Consider the following 23,705-nt stretch of genomic DNA (forward strand, 5'->3'; position numbering starts at 1 on the left):
GAGCAGCATCTAGTGGTTAGCTCAGTACTTCACCGTACCAGCGACACAGGCTCAGTTCTGCCGCTGCCTGTGACTGTGCGGGTTTCCTCCTGCAGTCCAAAGACGTACCGGTTGGTAGGTTAATTGATCATTGTAAGTTGTCTCATGATTAGGGCTAGGTTTAAATCAGTGAGTAGCTGGGCTGCTTGCCTCAACATGTATCTCAATAAATAATTTTTTTGAACTTGTACGTATAATCCCAAGAATGCTTCATTGGAATAATACCAGACTTATTTGACCCTGAAGGTGCAAGTAACCGGAGATGCTGGAAATCTAGACCAACACACAAAATGCTGGTGTGATATGTCTCTGTGTTTGTGCATGTGTATGCTCCTGCTTCTGGCTGGGTGTCACTCAAGTCGAAAATGATATCCTAAATGGTTGTCTGTTGGTGGGTGGAATGTTAAGGTGGATTCCGTTAATGGAGAATTTCTGTGCGTGACTTTGAGGCTGATGCAGGGTACTGGACAGCTCAGGGTCCGGGTCCAGTGGCATGGCCTGCAAGATGACTGGGGACCCTTCACTGCTGCAGCCTTCCTCTGCCTTCACTGAATCGATTTCTTTATTTCTTACACCCTTCATGAGGAGTAAAAATCTTTACATTTCTGTCTGAATGTGCAATGTACAAATTATAGTAATATGTAATAAAAATATATATACAGCAAGATGTACAACATAGTTTAGAAATACAATTGTATCAGCGTGAATTAATCAGTCTGATGGCCTGGTGGAAGAAGCTGTCCCAGAGCCTGTTGGTCCTGGCTTTTATGATGTACCGTTTCCCAGATGGTAGCAGCTGGAACAGTTTGTGGTTGGGGTGACTCGGGTCCCCAGTGATCCTTCGGGCCTTTTTTATACACCTGTCACTGTAAATCTCCTGAATAGTGGGAAGCTCATATCTACAGATGTGCTGGGCTGTCCACACCACTCTCTGCAGAGTCCTGCGATTGAGGGAGGTACAGTTCCCATACCAGGCAGTGGTACAACCACTCAGGATGATTTCAATTGTGCCCTTGTAGAAAGTCCGTAGGATTTGGGGACTCAAGCCAAACTTCCTCAACCGTCTGAGGTGAAAGAGGCGTTTTTGGTTTTTTCACCACACAGCCGGTATGTACAGACCAAGTCAGGTCCTCGGTGATGTGTATACTGAGGAACTTGAAGCTGTTCACCCTCTCAACCCCAGATTTATTGATGTCAATAGGGGTGAGCCTGTCTCCATTCCTCCTGTAGTCCACAACCAGCTCCTTTGTTTTTGCGACATTGAGAGAGAGGTTGTTTTCTTGACACCACTGTGTCAGAGAGATGACTTCTTCTCTGCAGGCTGCCTCGTTATTATTTGAGATAAGTGTAGTATCGTCAGCAGGTTTAATCTACAGAAGTAGTATCACTGCTGTTGCGATGCGTCGTCATCCTCTGACAGCTCCACCATTGAGGTCGTGGTTGGATCGCTCTTTGTCTGGAACCCCCCCCCCTGACCTGACGACCGTGGGTGAACTCACCAGGAGGTAAGTTCTAGATGGCAATACTCTCGGGATCTCAGGAACTCACCATGACAAGGTGACAAACCTTGGAGAAGCATCAATATACAGTTGTGAAAGTGGGTATCTAAGTGTGTATGCACATGGTTGTGTAAGCAAACATGAAGTACGTTTGTATTCTCCTCTGGAGTTAGGGCATCGAGTCTACCCCACCATTGGATTGTATTATTTTCCCTCTCAACCTCATGTGTACCCCTGCTTGTGGTAGTATGATCACATTGGCGTGTCAGGATGTCCACCATATCCGGCAATGACAGGAAACCTGTCAGGCAGAGTTTTTGAAGTGGAAAAGCAGTTGTGTTGTGCCTCTCTTGGCTTCAGAAGTCTGGGTCCAGTCGTCACAACTGGGATCTTCCTTGTTGCAGTGGACGACCATGACTTCTGTGCCTCGTCCTGCCCTTCGAATTCCATGGAGCGTTGCAGAACTGCCTTCCTGACCGTTGAATCTCATGGATCTCATCTCCCCAGTCTGCCAGAGCTAGGACAGGCATGTCCCTATCTCACCGGGATGTGAGGCCCGCCTATCACAGCATGTACCAGAGTATGGCCGCTGTTGCGGGCAAACAGCGGCTTGGAGCCACAGCTGCTTACCACACACTGTGTCCTGATGGCTCCCTTAAACTTTCCCCCGCTCACCTTAAAGCGATATCCTATATTATTCAACATTCCTGCCCTGTGAGAATTATACTGTCTATCCTACCTATGTCTCTCATCATTTCCAGATTCAGATTTATTTATCACATGTACAACAAATCATACAGAGAAGTGTGTTGTTTGTGTTAATAACTAACACACCCAAACGTGTGCTGGGGGCAACCAACAAGTGTCACCACATCTCTCTCTGGATGGGGGAGGAGTGGGGGGCTACGGTCCAGGTGCAGGTCGGTGGAGCTATTGCTGAATAATAGCTTGGCACAGATTAGATGGGCTGAAGGGCCAGTTTCTGTGCTGTAGTGTTCTATGAATCTATGACATTCTGGTGCCAACATAGCATGCCCACGATGCTTGGCAGAGCAACACAGAACATACCCAAGAAGCAAAGCAGCAACAAATGTTTTCCCCTCTTACCCACCCACCTACACACGTAGTCCTCTAATGCTAGGGACAGGCTGTCTTTAGTCTTCAGTCTCCAACAGATGTGGATTTGCAGGGTACAAGGCCCTGAGTGCCCCAGTGGACTTCTGTCAGGGCTCTCTTCAGCACCTAACGCTCCAAGTCAGAGAACTCCAAGACAAACGTGGAACAGACAGGGTTACTGATAGTCTGTGGCACTGACCCTGAATTAATTCAAAGGTCAAAGAAACTTGATTATGATGTTGTCACCATATACTACCTGGAGATTCTTGCAGGCCTTCGGAGTAGGACCAAGAAATACAATGAATCAATGAAAATCTACGCTCAAATGCTGACGGCCAATGTGGAAAAGAGGGCAAACTGTGCAAATACAAAAGTACAAATAAGTAAACAACAATAAATAAATAAACGAGCTCTGGCAAGGCTTGCCTTCCTTCTCCAGTCCGTGAGCTATTATAATCAAGCTCCCTGCAGTCCCTCCCCTTTCTCTATGGCACTGTCTCCTTCGAGCCACGAGATAATCGCATTCCCCTCTGCCAGTGAAGTGGAACATGAAATTGCTCAGTCCAGTTGCACTCGGTATTGAGATATTTTCTGTGACCAATTCCATTTGTGGCGATCTTATATAGGCAGAGCCCTGTCCCATCTCTCTTTTCTGCATCATAATCAGTTTAAAACCCTGTATCAGGTCTCTCTTTAATCTCCTTGGCTCCAGTGGGAAAATATTGATTTCTCCAGACCATCCTCCAATCTTTAACCTTTCCTCTGTGATCCCAGTGTGCCTTTTCACATCTTTTTTGATTTCATCTTAAAAGCAGTGCTTGAAATTGTATGCCTTTATTTAAATTCCCTCTTAATTTGCCATATTTTCCTTCCCAGAAAAAGACCATTTGGCCCTTCAAGGGTTTTCCATCAACCCCACTCTGCCTCTTCATTCTCTCCCCATACCATTTCTTCTGTCACCCATCCACGCCACGGCAGCAGCAGCTAATTTAACAACCTGTGTGTCTCTCGGGTTGAGATGAAACTAGAACACCTATGGGAAACCCTTGTGGTGACAGGGAGAACGTGCAAACTCCACACAGACAGCAGCAGACGACAATATTGAACCTGGATTGAAACTACTAAAATGTAGATAAAGAGTAGCTTAATTGTAGCAAGTACGTCAAAATATACAATGAAATACATCATTTTGTAAGATATACAATGAAATACATCATTTTGTAAGATATATAGTGAAATACATCATTTTGTAAGATATATAGTGAAATACATCAGTTTGTAAGATATATAGTGAAATACATCAGTTTGTAAGATATATAGTGAAATACATCATTGAACAACAAGGATTGTGCTGGACAACCCACAGCACTGGCACCAGCTTAGCACGCCCACAGCTCAGGAACCCTAACCTGTTTGTCTTTGGAACGTGGGAGGAAACCGGAGCACCCAGAGGAAACCCACACGGTCATGTGGAGAACGTACAAACACCTGACAGGCAGCAGCGGAATCGAACCCTGGCCTTACAGCTGTCACTAACCACTACGGCACCGTGCTGCACGTGGGCGATAGAAGAATGAGGGCTATGTGCGAGGGAAAGGTTGTATTGATCTTGGAGTGGGCTAAAAGGTTGGCACAACACTGGGCCGATGTGCCTGTACTGTGCTGTAGTGTTCGATGTTCTGTGAAAATGAGCCTTCCAAATTTTGAATGGGCGGCACGGTAGCGTGGTGGTTATTTAGCACAATGCTGTACAGTACAGGTGACCGGGGTTCAGTTCCCCCTGCTGCCTGCCAGGAGTTTGTGTGGTCTCCTCGTGGCCACCTGGGTGTTTCAGTTCCCTCCCACATTCCGAAAGGTATGGGTCAGCAGGTTTCATGGCTGTAAATCGGAGGCACGAGCTTGTGGACTGGAAGGGTTTGTCACCATGCTGTATTTCTAAATAAAAAATAAATAAATACAGTTTGAAGTAAATACTGTATATATCACCCAATACAACCCTGAGATTTATTTCCTTACAGGCATATTCAGTAAGTCAAGAAACGTAATAGAATCAGTGAAAGGCCGCACTGAACAGGATGGACAAACAACCAACGTCAAAAGACCAACTGTGCAAATACAAAGAAAAAAAGGAAATAATAAACAATAAATACGGAGAACATGAGATGAAGAGTCCTTGAAAGCGGGTCCATAGGATGTGGGAACAGAGCGAGTGAAAGAAAGGAGGAATCTGATAGGAGAGGACAGTGGACCAAAGGAGATGGGGAACTAGAGGAAGGTGATGAGAAGAGGGGCTTTCAGAATGGAAAAGGAAGTAAGAGGGATTGTGGAGAGACTTCTGAAAGTTAGAGAAATCAATGCTCACGCCTACCCATTTCTCTTGTAGCTTTTCACACTCCTCATAATCTTTGAGAATCCTGGTTCGGAATCCTCAAGGACTTCAAACAGGTTTCATCAAGCCAGGGTTACTTGCACTGTGTTGGAACCTGAGAAATGGTGATCAGGGAACCAACAAATGTTAAAATGTCAGGCCTAAACAATGTGTGTCTCAGTGTGCGGAACACTCACAGCGAGGTGGATAAATTAATCATACGAAGATGTGATATAATTAAGTTTATGGAGATGTGGTTGCCGGGAGACCAGTAGCAGGAATGCAATATTTTGGAAGGACAGGCAAGAAGGTGGGAGAGTGTTGTTGATTAATCCGGTATCTGAGGGACGGTGTTTAGATTGGATGGTGTGGTATCTGTGTGGGTAGAGTTAAGGGGGACCAAGGGACAGAAAACACTCACAGTTGTATATTGACCCCAAACTGTGATGACATTGATGATGGGATTAAACAGGGAATTGGAGGTGGTACAATAAGGGTAATTTTAACGTATACGTAGATGGGATTAATCAAGTTAGTAATATAGGTTGACCGCCCCTTATCTGAAATGTTTGGGCAGGGCTGGAAGTGTTTCGGATATCAGATTTTTTTTGGATTATTTGCATCTATATAATGAGACCTTTTGGGATGGGACCCAACTCTAAACACAAAATCCATTTATGTTACATATACGGCTTATACAAATACATTGAAGGTAGTTTTATAGATTTCTAATAATTTTTTGCATGAAACAATAATGTGCACATTGAACCATCAGAAAGGTAAGCTATCACTACCTCGGCTGCCCAAGTGGACAGTCAGAGGCTGGCATCGTCATCATTCCCAGCTCTGAATTTATGTGTTCCCAGTAAGCAGTCTTTATCTTGCACTTGTTCATCACACATAGGTACTGATGCAGTCGTTCAACGTGTTAGAATTTCATCAGCGACGACCTTGGCAAACTCATCAATGAATTTCTCTGCTACTTGGTAATTAGCGGATGCATAATCACCACAAATCTTTACAAATTTAATACTGTGCCTTTTCTTCATTTCCGCAATTAGCCTGCTGAATATTCAGTTACCTTCAGTTTTCAGTTCATCATGATAGATCTTTGTTTGTTTCATGATCGATACACCGTTATGTTCACTCTGGTGCTAACGAATCCACTTCCAATACACGATCGCGATATGATTTTTATGCAGTGTTTTTTTATTTTTTATTAACGTTTCTTTACTATATCTGTGAGGTCACTTCTCAGAACTATCTGTGGTGCACAGACCTGCACATCGCTTGGGAACTTTCCCAGCACCTTGTGGAATTTGTCATTTGTGTCGTCATGTCAGCGATCAAAATAATTTCAGATTTTGGAGGTTTTGGTATTTTGGAATTTTGGATCGGGGTGCTTAACTTATACTAGCCCGCTTCTGCAGTTCTCTGCCAGAGGACCAGTGCGTGTGAATCCACGTCTGCTGGAGGATGGAGGCCAGAAATGGCCGATCCTGGGTTTACAGCGGTGTGGGTGGGTGGGAGAGAGAAACGGCTTGTTTCGCTGTTGTTGCTGTGTCTGTTGGTATGTCTGCTGAACATTGTTGTGTTGGCACCAGCATGTGTGGCGACTCTTTACAGGCTGCCCCCAGCATGTCCTTCGGTTGTGTTGATTGTAACACAAATGATCACTTTATTAGGTACACCTGTAGTGTGTGTGTAGCTGTGTGTTGGCACGTGGCCTAGTGGGCAAGGCATCAGACTAGTAACCTGAAGGTCACTGGTTCGAGCCTCAGCTGAGGCAGCGTGTTTGTGTCCTTGACAACACATTGCTCTGCGACGTCACCGGTGCCAAGCTGCATGGGTCCTAGTGCCCTTCCCTTGGACAACATCAGTGGCGTGGAGAGGGGAAGGCTTGGAGCTTGGGCAACTGCCGGTCTCCCATACAACCCTGCCCAGGCCTGCGCCCTGGAAACTCCAGGCACAGATCCATGGTCTCACGAGACTAACAGATGCCTATTATTAGGTACACCTGTACACCTGCTCATTAATACAAAATCTAATCAGCCAGTCATGTGGCAGCAATTGAGTGAATAAATGCATGCAGACATGGTGAAGAGGTTTGGTTGTTGTTCAGCCCAAACACCAGAATGGGGAAGAAACGGGATCCAAGTGACTTTGACTATGGAATGATTGTTGGTGTCATAGAGGTGGCTAAGTATCTCAAAAGCTGCTGATCTTCTGGGCTTTTCACACAAAACAAAGCACAAAGTAAATTTATTATCAAATTACCTACAGTGCTTATAAAAAGTATTCACCCCCCTGGAAGTTTTTATGTTTTATTGTTTTACAATATTAAATCACAGTGGAATTAATTTGATTTTTTAAAAACTGGTCAACAGAGAAGACTTTTGTGTCAAAGTGAAAGCAAATTTCTACAAATTGTTTTTTTTTACAATTATTAAACACAAGATAATTGCTTGCATAATTATCCACCCCCTTCAAGTCAGTATTTTGACTTTGGCAGCAATTACAGCCTTGAGTCTGTGTGGATAGGTCTCTATCAGCTGTTCACATCTGGACACTGCAATTTTCCCCATTCTCTTTACAGAAGTGCTCAAGATTGCATGGGGGTCATGAGTAAACAGCCTCCTTCAAGTCCAGCCACAAATTCTCAGTTGGATTGAAGTCTGGACACTGACTTGGCCACTCCAGGAAATTAATTTTGTTTTTAAGCCATTCCTGTGTAGCTCTGGCTTTATTCTTGGGTCTCGCTGGAAAACAAATCTCCCAAGTGTCAATTCTTGTGCAATCTGCATCAGGTTTTCCTCAGCATTTCCCTGTATTTTGTTGAATTCATTTGACCCTCTACCTTCACAAGCCTTCCAGGACCTGCTGCAGTGAAGCATCCCCACAGCATGATGCAGCCACCACCGTGCTTCACAGTAGGGATGGTGTGTTTTTAATGATGTTCAGTGTTTAGTCTAACGGTCAAAAAGCTCAATTCAGACCATAGAACCTTCTTCCAGCTGACTTCAGAGTCTCCCACGTGCCTTCTGCAAACTAGCTGAGATTTCATGTGAGTTTTTTCCAACAGTGGCTTTTTCTTTGCCCCTCTTCCATAAAGCTGTGACTGGTGAAGCACCCGGGCAACAGTTATTGTATGGGCAGTCTATCCCAGGGGTCACCAACCTTTTTTGCACTGCGGACCAGTTTATTATTGACAATATTCTTGCGGTGGGGGCGGTGTGTGTGTTAATATCGACCAGTATATAGGTGATAAGTCAACTCTAAGTCACTTCTAAATGGCTAATACACTCAATTTCATTTCTAAAAGGGTTTATCTAACGAATATAATATTAAACACACAGTGCATATTTTCCTCGCATGGACATTGTGATAAGTCAATTATAACTCACTTAGAAGTCAATAGCATCATAACATTTTAAGTAACGTTTGGATACTAAACACAGCGCATATTTTCCTCGTATGAACATATAAAATAATTGCAAACCAGTGAGAGGACAAGGTAAGGGCCGGAGGTCCCCGTACCGGGGCCGCAGCGGTCGCAGTCCAGAGAGAGTGACCGACCGAGTGAGGAGTGCGACAGGGCACGCACCCCCCCCCCCCCCCCATAGGTAGGTAGGATCTATCGACCGACAAAAGTTTGGCTCGAGGGATGACTCTCAGTAGATAGCATCAAGGTAGCTGCTCTGCTACTTACATAGAAAATAGGTGCAGGAGTAGGCCATTCGGCCCTTCGAGCCTGCACTGCCATTCAGTATGATCATGGCTGATCATCCAACTCAGAACTCTGTACCTGCTTTCTCTCCATACCCCCGATCCTTTTAGCCACAAGGTCCATATCTAACTTCCTCTTAAATATAGCCAATGAACCGGCCTCAACTGTTTCCTGTGGCAGAGAATTCCACAGATTCACCACTCTCTGTGTGAAGAAGTTTTTCCTCATCTCGGTCCTAAAAGGCTTCCCCATTATCCTTAAACAGTGACCCCTCGTTCTGGACTTCCCCAACATCGGAAACAATCTTCCTGCATCTAGCCTGTCCAATCCCTTTAGAATTTTATACGTTTCAGTAAGATCCCCCCTCAATCTTCTAAATTCCAGTGAGTATAAGCCTAGTCGATCCAGTCTTTCTTCATATGAAAGTCCTGCCATCCCAGGAATCAATCTGGTGAACCTTCTCTGTACTCCCTCTATGGCAAGAATGTCTTTCCTCAGATTGGGGGACCAAAACTGCACACAATATTCTAGGTGCGGTCTCACCAAGGCCTTGTACAACTGCAGTAGAACCTTCCTGCTCCTGTACTCAGATCCTTTTGCTATGAATGCCAACATACCATTTGCCTTTTTCACCGCCTGCTGTACCTGCATGTCCACTTTCAATGACTGGTGTACAATGACACCCAGGTCTTGTTGCATCTCCCCTTTTCCTAATCGGCCACTGTTCAGATAATAATCTGTTTTCCTGTTCTTGCAACCAAAGTGGATAACCTCACATTTATCCACATTAAATTGCATCTGCCATGAATTTGCCCACTCACCTAACCTATCCAAGTCACCCTGCATCCTTTTAGCATCCTCCTCACAGTTAACACCGCTGCCCAGCTTCGTGTCATCTGCAAACTTGGAGATGCTGCATTTAATTCCCTCGTCTAAATCATTAATATATATTGTAAACAACTGGGGTCCCAGCACTGAGCCTTGCGGTACCCCACTAGTCACTGCCTGCCATTCTGAAAAGGTCCCATTTACTCCCATTTTTTGCTTCCTGTCTGCCAACCAATTCTCTATCCACATCAATACCATACCCCCAATACCGTGTGCTTTAAGTTTGCACACTAATCTGTGTGGGACCTTGTCAAAAGCCTTTTGAAAATGTAAATATACCACATCCACTGGCTCTCCCCTATCCACTCTACTAGTTACATCTTCAAAAAATTCTATAAGATTCGTCAGACATGATTTTCCTTTCACAAATCCATGCTGACTTTGTCTGATGATTTCACCTCTTTCCAAATGTGCTGTGACATCTTTGATAACCGACTCTAGCATTTTCCCCACCACTGATGTCAGACTAGCTGGTCTATAATTCCCCGGTTTCTCTCTCCCTCCTTTTTTAAAAAGTGGGGTTACATTAGCCACCCTCCAATCCTCAGGAACTAATCCAGAATCTAAGGAGTTTTGAAAAACATACACTATTTCTTGGGCTACTTCCTTAAGCTCTCTGGGATGCAGACCATCTGGCCCTGGGGATTTATCTGCCTTTAATCCCTTCAATTTACCTAACACCACTTCCCTACTAACATGTATTTCCCTCAGTTCCTCCATCTCACTAGACCCTCGGTCCCTTACTATTTCCGGAAGATTATTTATGTCCTCCTTAGTGAAGACAGAACCAAAGTAGTTATTCAATTGGTCTGCCATGTCTTTGTTCCCAATGATCAATTCACCTGTTTCTGACTGTAAAGAACCTACATTTGTCTTGACCAATCTTTTTCTTCTCACGTATTTATGAAAGCTTTTACAGTCAGTTTTTATGTTCCCTGCCAGCTTTCTCTCATAATCTTTTTTCCCTTTCCTAATTATGCCCTTTGTCCTCCTCTGCAGGTCTCTGAATTTCTCCCAGTCCTCAGGTGTGCCGCTTTTTTTTGCTAATTTATATGTTTCTTCTTTGGACATGATACTATCCCTAATTTCCCTTGTCAGCCACAGGTGCACTACCTTCCCTGGTTTATTCTTTTGCCAAACTGGGATGAACAATTGTTGTAGTTCATCCATGCAATCTTTAAATGCTTGCCATTGCATATCCACCGTCAACCCTTTAAGTATCATTTGCCAGTCTATCTTAGCTAATTCACGTCTCATACCTTCAAAGTTACCCTTCTTTAAGTTCAGAACCTTTGTTTCTGAATTAATTATGTCACTCTCCATCTTAATGAAGAATTCCACCATATTATGGTCACTCTTACCCAAGGGGCCTCACACGACAAGATTGCTAACCCTTCCTCATTGTTCAATACCTAATCTAGAATGGCCTGCTCTCTTGTTGGTTCAGAAAACCATCCCGCATACATTCCAAGAAATCCTCTTCCTCAGCACCCTTACCAATTTGGTTCACCCAATCTATATGTAGATTGAAGTCACCCATTATAACTACTGTTCCTTCATTGCACACATTTCTAATTTCCTGTTTAATGCCATCCCCAACCTCACTACTACTGTTAGGTGGCCTGTACACAACTCCCACCAGCATTTTCTGCCCCTTAGTGTTATGCAGCTCTACCCATATCGATTTCACATCCTCCAGGCTAATGACCTTCCTTTCTATTGCGTTAATCTCCTCTCTAACCAGCAATGCTACCCCACTTCCTTTCCTTTCCTGTCTATCCCTCCTGAATATTGAATATCCCTGGATGTTGAACTCCCATCCTTGGTCACCCTGGAGCCATGTCTCTGTGATCCCAACTATATCATATTCATTAATAACTATCTGCACATTCAATTCATCCACCTTGTTACGAATGCTCCTCGCATTGACACACAAAGCCTTCAGGCTTGTTTTTACAACACTCTTAGCCCTTATACAATTATGTTGAAAAGTGGCTCTTTTTGCTTTTTGCCCTGGATTTGCCTGCCTGCCACTTTTACTTTTCACCTTACTACTTTTTGCTTCTACCCTCATTTTATACCCCTCTGTCTCTCTGCACTTGTTCCCATCCCCCTGCCACATTAGTTGAAAGCCTCCTGAACAGCAGTAACAAATGCTTCCCCTAGGACATTGGTTCCAGTCCACCCCAGGTGCAGACCGTCCTGTTTATACCGAAACCTTGAGCCCAAATTAGGTCGTCTTTGAATATTTTAGCACCGGGTTCCTCACGAACATTTGGTGTGCTAAACAGGTTTAGAGGTGGTGCCCATCTGTCCACACTCCAGGCCAGTAGCATCGGCACTTCCCGCCGCCGCGGTTGCCCGAGGCCAACCAGTGATCCCTGGCACGAGTGTATCACTGCGTTTAGGTGACTGATGGCCTCGCGTGTGTTCAAGTTTTATAGTGGGCGTGACAGGGAATGAGGAAAGGTGCAGCTGACTCAGCATTTCATATCGCCAAATCATATCGTTTCCTTGCAGCCCGGTAGCATATGCTTTGCGGCCCAGTGGTTGGGGACCACTGGTCTATCCCATCTCAGTCACTGAAGTTTGTAACTCCTTCAGAGTAACCATAGATCTTTTGGTGGCCTCCCTCACTAGTCCCCTTCTTGCACAATCACTGTTTTTGAGGACGGCCTGCTCTAGGGAAATTTACAGCTGTGCATTATTCTTAACATTGATGATTGACTTAACTGTACTCCAAGGGATATTCAGTGACTTGGAATTTTTTTTGTACCCATCTCCTGATTGTGCTGTTCAATAACATTTTTGTGGAGTTGCTTGGAGAGTTCTTTTGTCTTCATGGTGTAGTTTTTGCCAGGGTACTGACTCACCAGCAGTTGGACCTTCCAGATATAGGTGTATTTTTACTACAACGCCAGTGATCTCCGTTTAATTAATTATGTGACTTTTAAAAGCAATTGGCTGCACCAGTGGTGATTTGGTGTGCCATATTAAAGTTGGGGGGTGGGGTTGGTGAATACTTAGGTAATCAATTATTTTTTGCAATTAATTTAATTCACTTTGTAGAAATCTGTTTTCACTTTGACACAGAAGAGTCTTTTTCTGTTGATCAGTGTCAAAAAAAGCCAAATTAAATCCACTGTGATTCAATGTTGTAAAACAATAAAACATGAAACTTCTGGGGGGGGGGGTGTTGAATACTTTTTATAAGCACTGTGTATATTTTTTTATAAACTCTGAGATTGGTTTTCTTGCAGACATACTCAGTAAATCCGAGAACCACAATAGAATTAATGAAAGAGCGAACCCAGTAAGACAAACAGCTAATGTGTAAAAGACAACAACCTGCAAATACAAAAAGTAATAAATAAATAAGCAATAAATATCAAGAACATCAGTCCTTGAAAGTGAGTCCATAGGTTGTGGAAACAGTTCAGTGATGGGTTAAGTAGAGTGGAGTCATCCCCTCTGGTTCAAGAGCCTAGTAGTTGAAGGAGTAATAACTGTCCCTGAATGTGGCTCCTGTACCTTCCATGTAGATGTGCACAGTGGTGAGGAGGGCATTACCCATGAATGACTGGGTCATGTCCACTTGCTTTTATAGGATTTCCACGATGTAACCAGTCTATATACTCTCAACCACACATCTATTAGACGTTTGTCAAAGTTTTAATGCCACACAGAATCTTCACAAACTTCTAAAGAAGTCTCTAGAGCTTACAGAGAATGGTGTGAAAAACAAAAAAACATCCATTGAGTAGCAGTTCTGAGGTTGAAAATCCCTTGTAAGTGAGAGAGGTCAGAGGAAAATGGACAGTCTGGTTCAAAATCAAATCAAGTTTAATTGTCATTCAATCTATACATGGATACAGCCAAACGAGACATGTTCCACCGGGGCCAAGGTGCAAAAACATGCACGCGCATTCAAAATAAAAAGAAAGAAGAATAGTCACAAAAGAAAACACATTTTAATCCAAGATCCTGGGCGCCAAGACACACATATTGGTTCCCAGCAATCCAGCCTGTAATTCTGTCAATCCAACACTGGATGGCAGCACCAATAGGAGAGGCTACCCCCAACCGAGCCCAGACACAGAGTCTCAATGCAAGCCCACAGCTTGAGGCCTAGTCCTCAGTACAACCGAGGCAGCACTGCTGCCTCACCACCAAACAAGGGAAGCAGGCCTGCAGCAATCAATGTCCAACAGGGTCTTGTGATCACAAAAGAAACATCCAAGACAGTCACTCACGGTTTCACTACCCACTGCCTTCACTGGTAGCTCCAAGCAGCAGGCAGCAGCACTGCCTGCACCCAGGTCAGTTCTTCCAAACCCAATCCGGCTCCTCCTGTTGCCCGAATCCCTCAGCCCAGCGGCCTGACCCAGCTCTCTCAGTCCAACTCATCTTCTCTGAACCACTAGCTGGCTGTTTCGACACTCCAGCTGTCCGCTTCGAACAATGAGCGGCTCACTGATGCGGTCGACCTGCTGTACACATAGTTATTGGAGTCAAGAATAGTCCTGCTCTGTATAAAACACATTTAACAAAGGAAAAAAAAACACCTTTGGTTGGCCCCCAAGAGGTCACCATGTGTATGCGTGCCACCATTTTACTGGAAGTTGACACCTGACAGTGACTCAAATAACCAGGTGTTACAGCAGTGATGTGCATCTCTGAACACACAGCCTGATGAGGTGACCAAGAAGTGTTTGTTTTGACATACATGTCATAAATCTGAATTTGTAGAGGAGTTGGAGAGTGGTAGAGAGACACAGTATGGAAACAGCTCCTTCTGACACCATGCTGACCATCAACTGCCCTTTCACACCAATCCTACATTAACCCCACTTTTTTAAAATTTCCCAACACGTTCATCAATACCCTCCCTCCTCCCCCCCCACCCCCCAAGATTATAAACTGGAGCACCTTCTACCATATTGCAAAGTGATATTGCAGTTCTGTAGGTCAGACCACACTTGGAATATTGTGTTCAGTTCTGATCACCTCATTATAGGAAGGATGTGGAAGCTTTAGAGAGGGTGCCGAGGAGATTTGCCAGGATGCTGCCTGGATTAGAGAGCATGTCTTCTGAAGATAGTTGGAGCAAGCTAGGGCTTTTCTCTCTGGAGTGAAGGAGAGTGAGATGTGACTTGGTAGAGGTGTACAAGATGATAAGAGGCATAGATAGAGTCAAGTGGACAACCAGAGACTTATCCCAGGATGGAAATAGCTAATATAAAGGGAAATAATTTTAAGGTGATTGGAGGAAAGTATTGGGGGGAGGGATGTCAGAAGTAAGGTTTTTACACAGAGTGGTGAGTGTGTAAAATGCACTGCCAGGGGATGGTGGTAGAGGCGGATACATTAGGGACATTTAAGAAACTCTTAGATAGGCGCATGGATGATAGAAAAATGGAGAGCCTTGTGGGAGGGAAGGTCCTGTACTGTGCTGTAATGTTCTATGTCTTAGGTACTCTCGCCGAGCTCAACTTGTCCACAAGACCCATTTCATCCTCCCTTTACATTAGTCCTAGAGTCAGAGCTATATAGCACGTAAGCAGATCCTTCAGCCCATTGAGTCCACACTGACCATCAACTGATCCTCCCCAATGCATTTTGTTCCCTCCATGTTCCTACAAGCTTCCTCCTAGATCCTTTCACCCACACATTGGGGCAATTGATAGGGACCTACTAACTGGGTTGTCATTGGGGTGTGGGAGGAAACCAGACCCTCACCATCTAGGAGATATTCTCTTCTTTTACCACCATCGGGAATAAGGTACAGGAGCCTGAAGATCTACACTCAGTGATTCAGGAACAGCTTGTCCTCTCCACCATCAGATTTATGAATGGTCCATTAACCCATGAGCACAACCTGGGCAGCACGCCAGCATAGGTAGGCAACACAGTGGTGTAGCAGTTAGCGCAAGGCTTCACAGCGGCAGATGTAAGATCGGAGTTCGATTCCCACTGCTGTCTGTAAAGAGTTCGGAATCAGAATTAGAATAAGGTTTAATATCATTGGCATATGTTGTTGGGATGTGTGAGGAGACTGGACCCTCATGTTTGTATGTTCTCTCTGTGACCCTGTGGGTTTCCTCCAGTTTCGTCTCACATAAACATACAGGTCAGGGTTAGTAGATTGTGGGAATGCTTAATAAGCATGATGGCAGTTACAAGCTGTCCCAGCATAATCCTTGCTGGTTTGATTTGATGCATTTGACTGTATGTTTCAATATACAAGTGAAAGTAAAGCTAATCTGTTGTTTATTTCACTATTTATTCTTTTTGTTGTAATTTATGGGTTTTTGTGATCTGTGCTGCACTGCTGCCACAAAACAACACATTTCATGTCATGTGTCAATGATAGTGGATTGGATTCTGATTAAGTTAACTTGAGTTTCCAAAAAGCAATAGGGGATTGGCAGGAAGATGAAAGGCTTGTTGAAATAACAACAAATCATCTGGCTGAGCTTGATGGTGGAAACGTAATGATTAGTGGGAGAAGAGCACTGTTACTGTGGAGCCAGAGACTGGTGATGTGTGTCTTGGGACACAAGCCAGTCACACGCACAGTGAATGATAAGGAGACGCTCTCTACATCTGCTACACTGTCACCGAATGAGACTAATAGGATTTCAAAGGATCTGGATTAATGAAGTGGGGGGTGGGGCAGATGACAGATGGATCAGAGAGAGACACAAGGCAGGGTACGTATGCATAATGAAGGAGCAAGGAGAGAGAATCACTCAGTGCAGACCTTTGTGAGCTGGTTACAAGAGACCATACTTGCGCCAAGGGTATTGGGTTCTGTTTCATCATTTACTGAGCTTTGAAGTGGTGTTTTGTGAAATACAGAACTGTGCAAAAAAGTCTTGGCTGGGGTGCTTAAAATTTTTGCACAGTACTGCATTAGTCAACGTGGAGCAGAGGATGAGTTTGTAAATCTGGTGGGAGCGAAGTATGTTGGGAATGGCGAGGGTGGAGTGCCAAAGGAGTGGGTGGGACAGGTGGCAGAGAAAGAGTGCCAGGGTTGGAGAGTGGCATGGGTGCAGACACACCCAGCCCTGAGACACAGAGCAAGGTAATTTGATTCCAAACAATTGGTCATTACGTAACGTCTGGTGCTTCTCACTCCCTTCCCCTCTCCCTGCATCCTTCACACTCACAGTCCACAATAGAGATTCATATCAGAGCAGGCTCGAAGGGCCGAATGGTCTACTTCTTTGTCTATTGTCTATTGTCTATAATCAGGTTTATCATCACTCACATGTGTCATGTGTTGGCCAGAAAGAATGACAATCTTCAAATCAATGAATTCAAATGAATCAAGGACAGTGGAAGCAGTCTTTGTTCTTGCCGTGTGCTTGGGGGATGGAGGCTGTCATTTTGTGAAGACACTCGATTCTCCATTTTGTGAGCTTGACAAGCTGGACTTGATCAGTGTTTTAAAGAAGGCACAAAGACCAGGTAATCTGCTGGACTGCATTTCTGCATTTCCAAATAAGGAGGTGTTCTTTGGTTGGCTATAACATGCAGACTTGTGAATGCCTGAGGTGAGTCAGCAACTGTCCCTTGATGGGAAGAGGACAATAGATGGAGGCTGCTTGGACCAGAGCCAATGACCAGGTGTTAAAGGGCAGACACATGACCTGCGGCCAATGACACAGGAATGTGACATTTGAATTGATAAGCAATGGATATAAAAGTGGATGCTTTGTGTGCGCCGGTGGCGGTAACTTGGAAGAATAACCATCGCAGATACAAGTGAGAAGAACCCTGCGTGAAGCACGTGGAGAGTGAGTCGGGACCACAAGGAACAAGGAACGCCTGGCCAGCGTAAATTCCTTCGCCCGGGTAATACCTTTGCTATTCTTTGACTATCCAGGAGAGTCAGGGGTACTCAGCAGGTGTGCGCACTGTGGTGAACTACATATACCTGTCTGGACACGCCCCCCCCCACTGACTGCTCCCGTGGCTCCTCCCACAGACCCCGGTATAAAGGCGATTGGAGACACAGCCCCGGCCTCAGTCTCCAGGATGTAGTGTGGTGGTCATTTGCTGCTTGTTCTTTCTTCCAGCCAATAAAAGCCTATATCTCGCCTCACGTCTCTGAGAGTTATTGATGGTGCATCAATTTTATTGGCTGGAAGTTTTAAAACATGGAGAGTATTTTACGTCCGGAAAAATTAGACTTGGACCCTGAAGCTCCAGAAGCAGCTCTTGCCTTTGAACTCTGGCTTGCATGCTTCCAATCATACTTGGAAGCGATTCCAGTGACTGAGCCTGCCACGAAGTACAAAATACTACTATCTAGAGTAAGTCCGAAAGTATTCTCCCTTATCAGAGACCTACCGACCTACCAAGGGGCACTGGACACCCTCAAAAGACAGTACCTGCGGCCGGTGAACACCATCTACGCAAGACATCGCTTAGCGACCCGGCGAGTCGAGCGGGGAGTTTGTCCGAGCCCTACAGACACTCATGCGAGCCTGCGACTGCAGGGGACTGATGGCGGAACAGCATGCGGAGCTGCTAGTACAAGACGCCTTCGTTACGGGGATCAGGTCAATGTACGTGCACCAGCGGCTGCTGGAAAACGCCAATCTTACCTTACGCTCGGCGATCGAGGCAGCCGACACGCTGGAGGCTGCTCTGCACAACGCTGACGCTGTCCAGCCACGCGATGCCCTGCCGGTTCCGTGGACACTGCAGACCCCGCCACCCGCGAGCGAATTCACCACCGCTGCTGCCAGTTGCGAGTCCACGAACTCCCCGAAACCGACCACAGCTGCTGCCAGTCGCAAGTCCACGCAATGTTACTTCTGCGGACTCGAAAAGCACCCCCGAAAACGCTGCCCGGTCCGAGAAGCTACCTGCTCCAGCTGTGGAAAGAAGGGCCATTTCGCCATGGTCTGTAACTCTGAACCACGAGTGGGGTCAGGCAGCACCGTGTGTGAGGCATGGGGGCCGCCATCTTGGTCGCCGCCATCTTGCCTGCCCACCTCGTGCGAGGCATGGGGGCCGCCATCTTGCCTGCCCGCCTCGTGTGAGACATGGGGGCGGCCATCTTTGTCGGCGCCACCTCGCCCCGCCCCCGACCCATGGGTGCTTACTGGGCACCAAGACGGTGGTTCAACTCTGGCCTCCGTAACCCTCGACCAAAGCGCCCCACACCAGTTCGCAAGGTCAATGATGGACATCCTGGTGGAGGGGCACAGGATTAGCTGCCTGTTTGACACGGGCAGCACTGAGAGTTTTATTCACCCGGACACGGTGCAACGCTGCGGACTCGTAACATGGCCGATAAGCCAGAGGGTCAACATGGCTTCTGGGTCACATTCCACAGACATCCGGGGGGGTTGTGTAGCGACATTGGGGGTGCAGGGCACAAAATATCGGGACTTTGCGCTACTGGTCATGCCTCAACTGTGCGCGCCTGAGCTATTGGGGCTGGACTTCCAGAGCCACCTCGAAAGTGTGACTATGGCATATGACGGTCCCCTCCCACCACTCACTGTCAGGAATCCTCAGTTTTGTGGGACTTCGCCATATACCCCGCTACTGACCACACACACACACCGACCCACACATCCCACCCAGCACCATGCCGACAGCTGCGCTACTGACACCACTTGCAGCCTCTCCACCCTCAAGATCCCTCCCCCACCGCTGTTCGCCAACCTGACCCCCGACTGTAAACTTGTGGCAACTAAAAGCAGAAGGTACAGCGCGGGGGACAGGGCCTTCATTCAGTCGGAGGTGCAGCGGCTGCTCAGGGAGGGAATCATTGAGCCAAGCACAAGTCCTTGGAGGGCCCAGATGGTTGTTGTTCGGACTGGGCAGAAAAATAAGATGGTTGTGGACGATAGCCAGACCATCAATAGGTTCACGCAGCTTGACGCGTACCCCCTACCCCGCATCGCGGATATGGTCAATCAGATAACTCAGTACAAGGTGTACTTGACCATAGACCTGAAATCCGCTTATCCTCAGCTCCCCATCCGCCCGGAGGACTGCCCCTACACTGCCTTCGAGGCGGGCGGCAGGCTCTATCACTTCCTGCGCGTCCCCTTCGGTGTCACGAATGGTGTCTCTGTCTTCCAGAGGGAAATGGACCGGATGGTGGACCAGTGCCAACTGAAGGCCACGTTCCCATATCTGGATAACATCACCGTCTGCGGTCACGACTGGTCGGATCACAACACCAACCTCTAATGATTTTTCCAAGTGGCCAAAGCCCTGAACCTTACTTATAACAGGGACAAGTGTGTGTTTGGAACCACCCGACTCGCTATCCTTGGGTATGTCGTGGAGAACAGGGTCATTGGCCCTGATCCCGACCGTATGCGCCCCCTGTTAGAACTCCCTCTTCCCACCACCCTCAAAGTCCTCAGACGGTGCCTGGGCTTCTTTTCCTATTACGCCCAATGGGTACCTCATTACGCAGACAAGGCCCGCCCCCTGGTCAAGTCTACCACATTTCCCCTCTCTGCCGAGGTCCACGCGGCCTTCAGCCACATTAAAGGGGACATTGCCAAAGCAACGATGCATGCGGTGGGCGAGACCATTCCCTTCCAAGTAGAGAGTGACGCCTCCGATTTTGCGCTGGCTGCTACCCTCAATCAGGCAGGCAGGCCAGTAGCATTCTTCTCTCGTACCCTTCAGGGCCCTGAAATTCGGCACTCCGCGGTGGAGAAAGAAGCCCAGGCCATAGTGTAAGCTATTAGGCACTGGAGGCACTATCTCGCCGGCAAAAGGTTCACCTTGCTGACCGACCAGCGCTCGGTTGCGTTCATGTTCAGCAACCAACAGCGGGGCAAAATCAAAAATGATAAAATTTTGCGGTGGAGAATAGAACTCTCCACCTACAACTATGATATCCTGTACTGGCCTGGAAGGCTCAGTGAGCCCCCTGATGCCCTATCACGGGGAGCATGTGCCAGCGCACAGCTCGACCAGCTATACGCCCTCCATGCAGATCTTTGCCACCCAGGGGTCACCCGACTTTACCATTTCGTGAAAGCCCGGAACCTGCCGTACTCCCTTGAGGACATCAGGATGATGACCAGGGACTGCCAAGCCTGCGCTGAGTGCAAACCGCACTTCTACCGTCCTGAAAAGGCACAACTTATCAAGGCCACCCGCCCCTTTGAGCGACTGAGTGTTGACCTTAAGAGCCCCCTTCCCTCCACCGACCGCAATGTCTACTTTCTCAACATTATCGACGAGTACTCACAGTTCCCCTTTGCCATCCCCTGCCCCGACACCACTGCCACGTCCGTCATAAAAGCCCTGCGCCAGCTCTTCACTCTGTTCGGATATCCCTGCTATATCCACAGTGATAGAGGGTCCTCCTTTATGAGTGACGAGCTGCGCCAGTACCTGCTGGCTAGGGGCATTGCTACTAGTAGGACCACGAGCTATAATCCCCGGGGAAATGGACAGGTGGAGAGGGAGAATGCCACAGTGTGGAAGGCCACACTTTTAGCCCTTAAGTCAAAAGGGTTGCCGGTCTCTCGATGGCAGGAGGTCCTCCCTGAGGCACTCCACTCTATCCGCTCCCTGTTATGTACGTCCACCAATGCCACCCCTCACGAACGCCTATTCTCTTTTCCCAGGAAGTCTGCCACTGGGACCACCCTACCGGCTTGGCTGACGTCCCCAGGGCCAGTGCTGCTCCGGAAACATGTGTGGAGCAATAAATACTCCCCGCTGGTCGAGAGGGTTCACCTTCTACGTGCGAACCCCCAGTATGCCTACGTGGTCTTACCTGATGGGCGGGAGGACACGGTCTCCGTCCGCGACCTGGCGCCCGCAGGAGCAACAGACCACTACCCCGAACACTCCACGGTAACTATGAACCCTGTACCCGAGGTGACACAGCGCACACCGAGCCCTACACAGACTCCTCACGACACTCCCGTACCGGGCGCCTCGCACACGCATATACCAGGCGCCTCGCACACGCATGAGGGATCACTGACGCCTAGTGGGCTGACACCTCCAGTTAGGCCGAAACCAGCACAACCACCGTCTCCGGTGCAATCACCACCGGCACCTGTGCAATCACAGCCGGTGCTACGTAGATCGCAGCGACAGATTTGACCACCTGATAGACTTAACCTGTAAATATACTTGTAAGAAACTTCGCCCCATGGGGACTCTCTTTTAAAACAAAGGGGGGGTGAATGTGGTGAACTACATATACCTGTCTGGACACGCCCCCCCGCTGTCTGCTCCTGTGGCTCTTCCCACGGACCCCGGTACAAAGGCGATTGGAGACACAGCCCTGGCCTCAGTCTCCAGGATGCAGTGTGGTGGTCAATTGCTGCTTGTTCTTTCTTCCAGCCAATAAAAGCCTATATCTCGCCTCACGTCTCTGAGAGTTATTGATGGTGCATCACGCACAAGGTATTTAATGTATGAATTCACGTATTTGTTAGTTTGAACAATAAAGGTAATTGTCAGTAAATACCGATCTCTCTGTGCCTCACTCAGGATTGCTGGAAGAGGTAGAAGTGGTATCTCTCTATCTCTCTCTTTCCCAACACATGAAATTTGTTTTTTTTGTGGCAGCAGTACAGTGCAACACATAAAATTACTACAGTGCTATGCAAAGGTCTTGGGCATCCCAGCTATATATATATATATGCGTCAGATTTGTGCACAGTTCCGTACTTGTTCCACTTCTCATTCAGGCTAATGAACAGTGGGTGTTCGAGGAGTGTGGACTGAGCTTCCAGAGAAAGTATTTGGGGCCGATTCAGTAACGGCACTTGGATATATCAAATTAGAATCAGCTTTATTATCTCTAATATAGGTCGTGAAATTTGTTGTTTTGTGGCAGCAGTACAGTGCAGGACATAAAATTGACTATAAGTTAGCAAATAAATAAAAAGAAGATAGATGCAACGTAAAATATATAGAAAGTGCAAATGAGAAAAAAACTACAGTGCCAGCTGTAAGATCGGGGTTCAATTCCTGCCACTGTCTATAAAGGGAGTTTGTATGTTCTCCCTGTGACTGTATGAGTTTCCTCTGAGTGCTCCAGTTTTCTCCCACATTCTAAAGATGTACGATTAGTGCTAGTGAGTTGTGGACATGCTATATTGGCACCAGAAATGTGGTGATAATTGTGGGCCGCCCTCTGCATATTTTGGATGCAAACCATACATTTCACTGTATGTTTCAATATTTCATATTCAAAGTTCAAAGTAAATTTATTATCAAAGCACATATATGGCACCATATACAACCCCGAGTTTCGTTTTCTTGCAGACATACTCAATAAATCCATATTAGATTAATGACCATAGTAGAATCAATGAAAGACCATGCCAATTTGGGCTGCAAATACAAAAAGAAATAATCATGATAATAAATAAGTAATAAATAGCAAGAACATAAGATGAATAATCCTTCAAAGTGAGTCCCTAACTTGTGGGAACAGTTCAGTGATGGGGCGAGTGAAGTTATGTGACTGCTAATGTTAATCTTTAGCAAGTTAATGTTCGTTGGTTCATGGTGGCAGACTGGAAGAACCACCATGGACGGTCCCAAGCCTGGCTGTGAAAGGAGGAGGGTTGGGCCTGGGGCTAGCAACTCCATCCCATAAAAACCCAGAGGTCCAAAGACCTCATCCCTGGGAGAGGAAGGATCTTGACCTAAAAGACTCTGTCAGTGGCCTTTGCCTCAGAATAAAGGAGTGATGGGTTTAAGAAAAAGAAAAAGGGGAAGAAGTTGTTCCTAAATTATTAAATGTGGGTGTTCGGGTTTCTGCAACTTCTCTCAGATGGTAGTAATGAGAAGAGGGCACGTGATGGTGAGGGTCCTTAATAATGGATGCTACCTTCTTGAGGCATTGCCTTTTGAAGATTGCCTCGATGGTGGGGAGTCATGTGTGCATGATGGAGCTGGCTGAGTTTGCAACCCTCTGCAGCTTTTTCCAATCTTGTCCATTTTCTGATCATGCCCCTTCTAAACCGTTCCTATCCATGTACCTCATTGATTACACTTCACTGGGAGTTTGAGGAGATTCAGTATGTCGCCAAAGACTCTTTAC

General features: G+C 46.5%; 1 protein-coding gene across 2 annotated transcripts in view; it reads left to right on the forward strand.

Moving 5' to 3' along the window:
* Window positions 1–23,705, forward strand: part of c8h8orf82 (chromosome 8 C8orf82 homolog) — a 130,249-nt gene that overhangs the window by 100,846 nt on the left and 5,698 nt on the right. Inside the window, exon 4 of one of the 2 annotated variants that reach the window (XM_073055090.1) lies at window positions 4,673–4,807. The exons of the other annotated variant lie outside the window; for it this stretch is intronic. The gene's annotated coding sequence lies outside the window, so the exon portion shown is untranslated. Of the gene's footprint in view, window positions 1–4,672; window positions 4,808–23,705 lie in introns of those variants that run through there. 2 annotated transcript variants of the gene reach the window in all.

Source organism: Hemitrygon akajei, chromosome 8, assembly GCF_048418815.1.
Source record: "Hemitrygon akajei chromosome 8, sHemAka1.3, whole genome shotgun sequence".
Lineage (NCBI taxonomy): Eukaryota > Metazoa > Chordata > Chondrichthyes > Myliobatiformes > Dasyatidae > Hemitrygon > Hemitrygon akajei.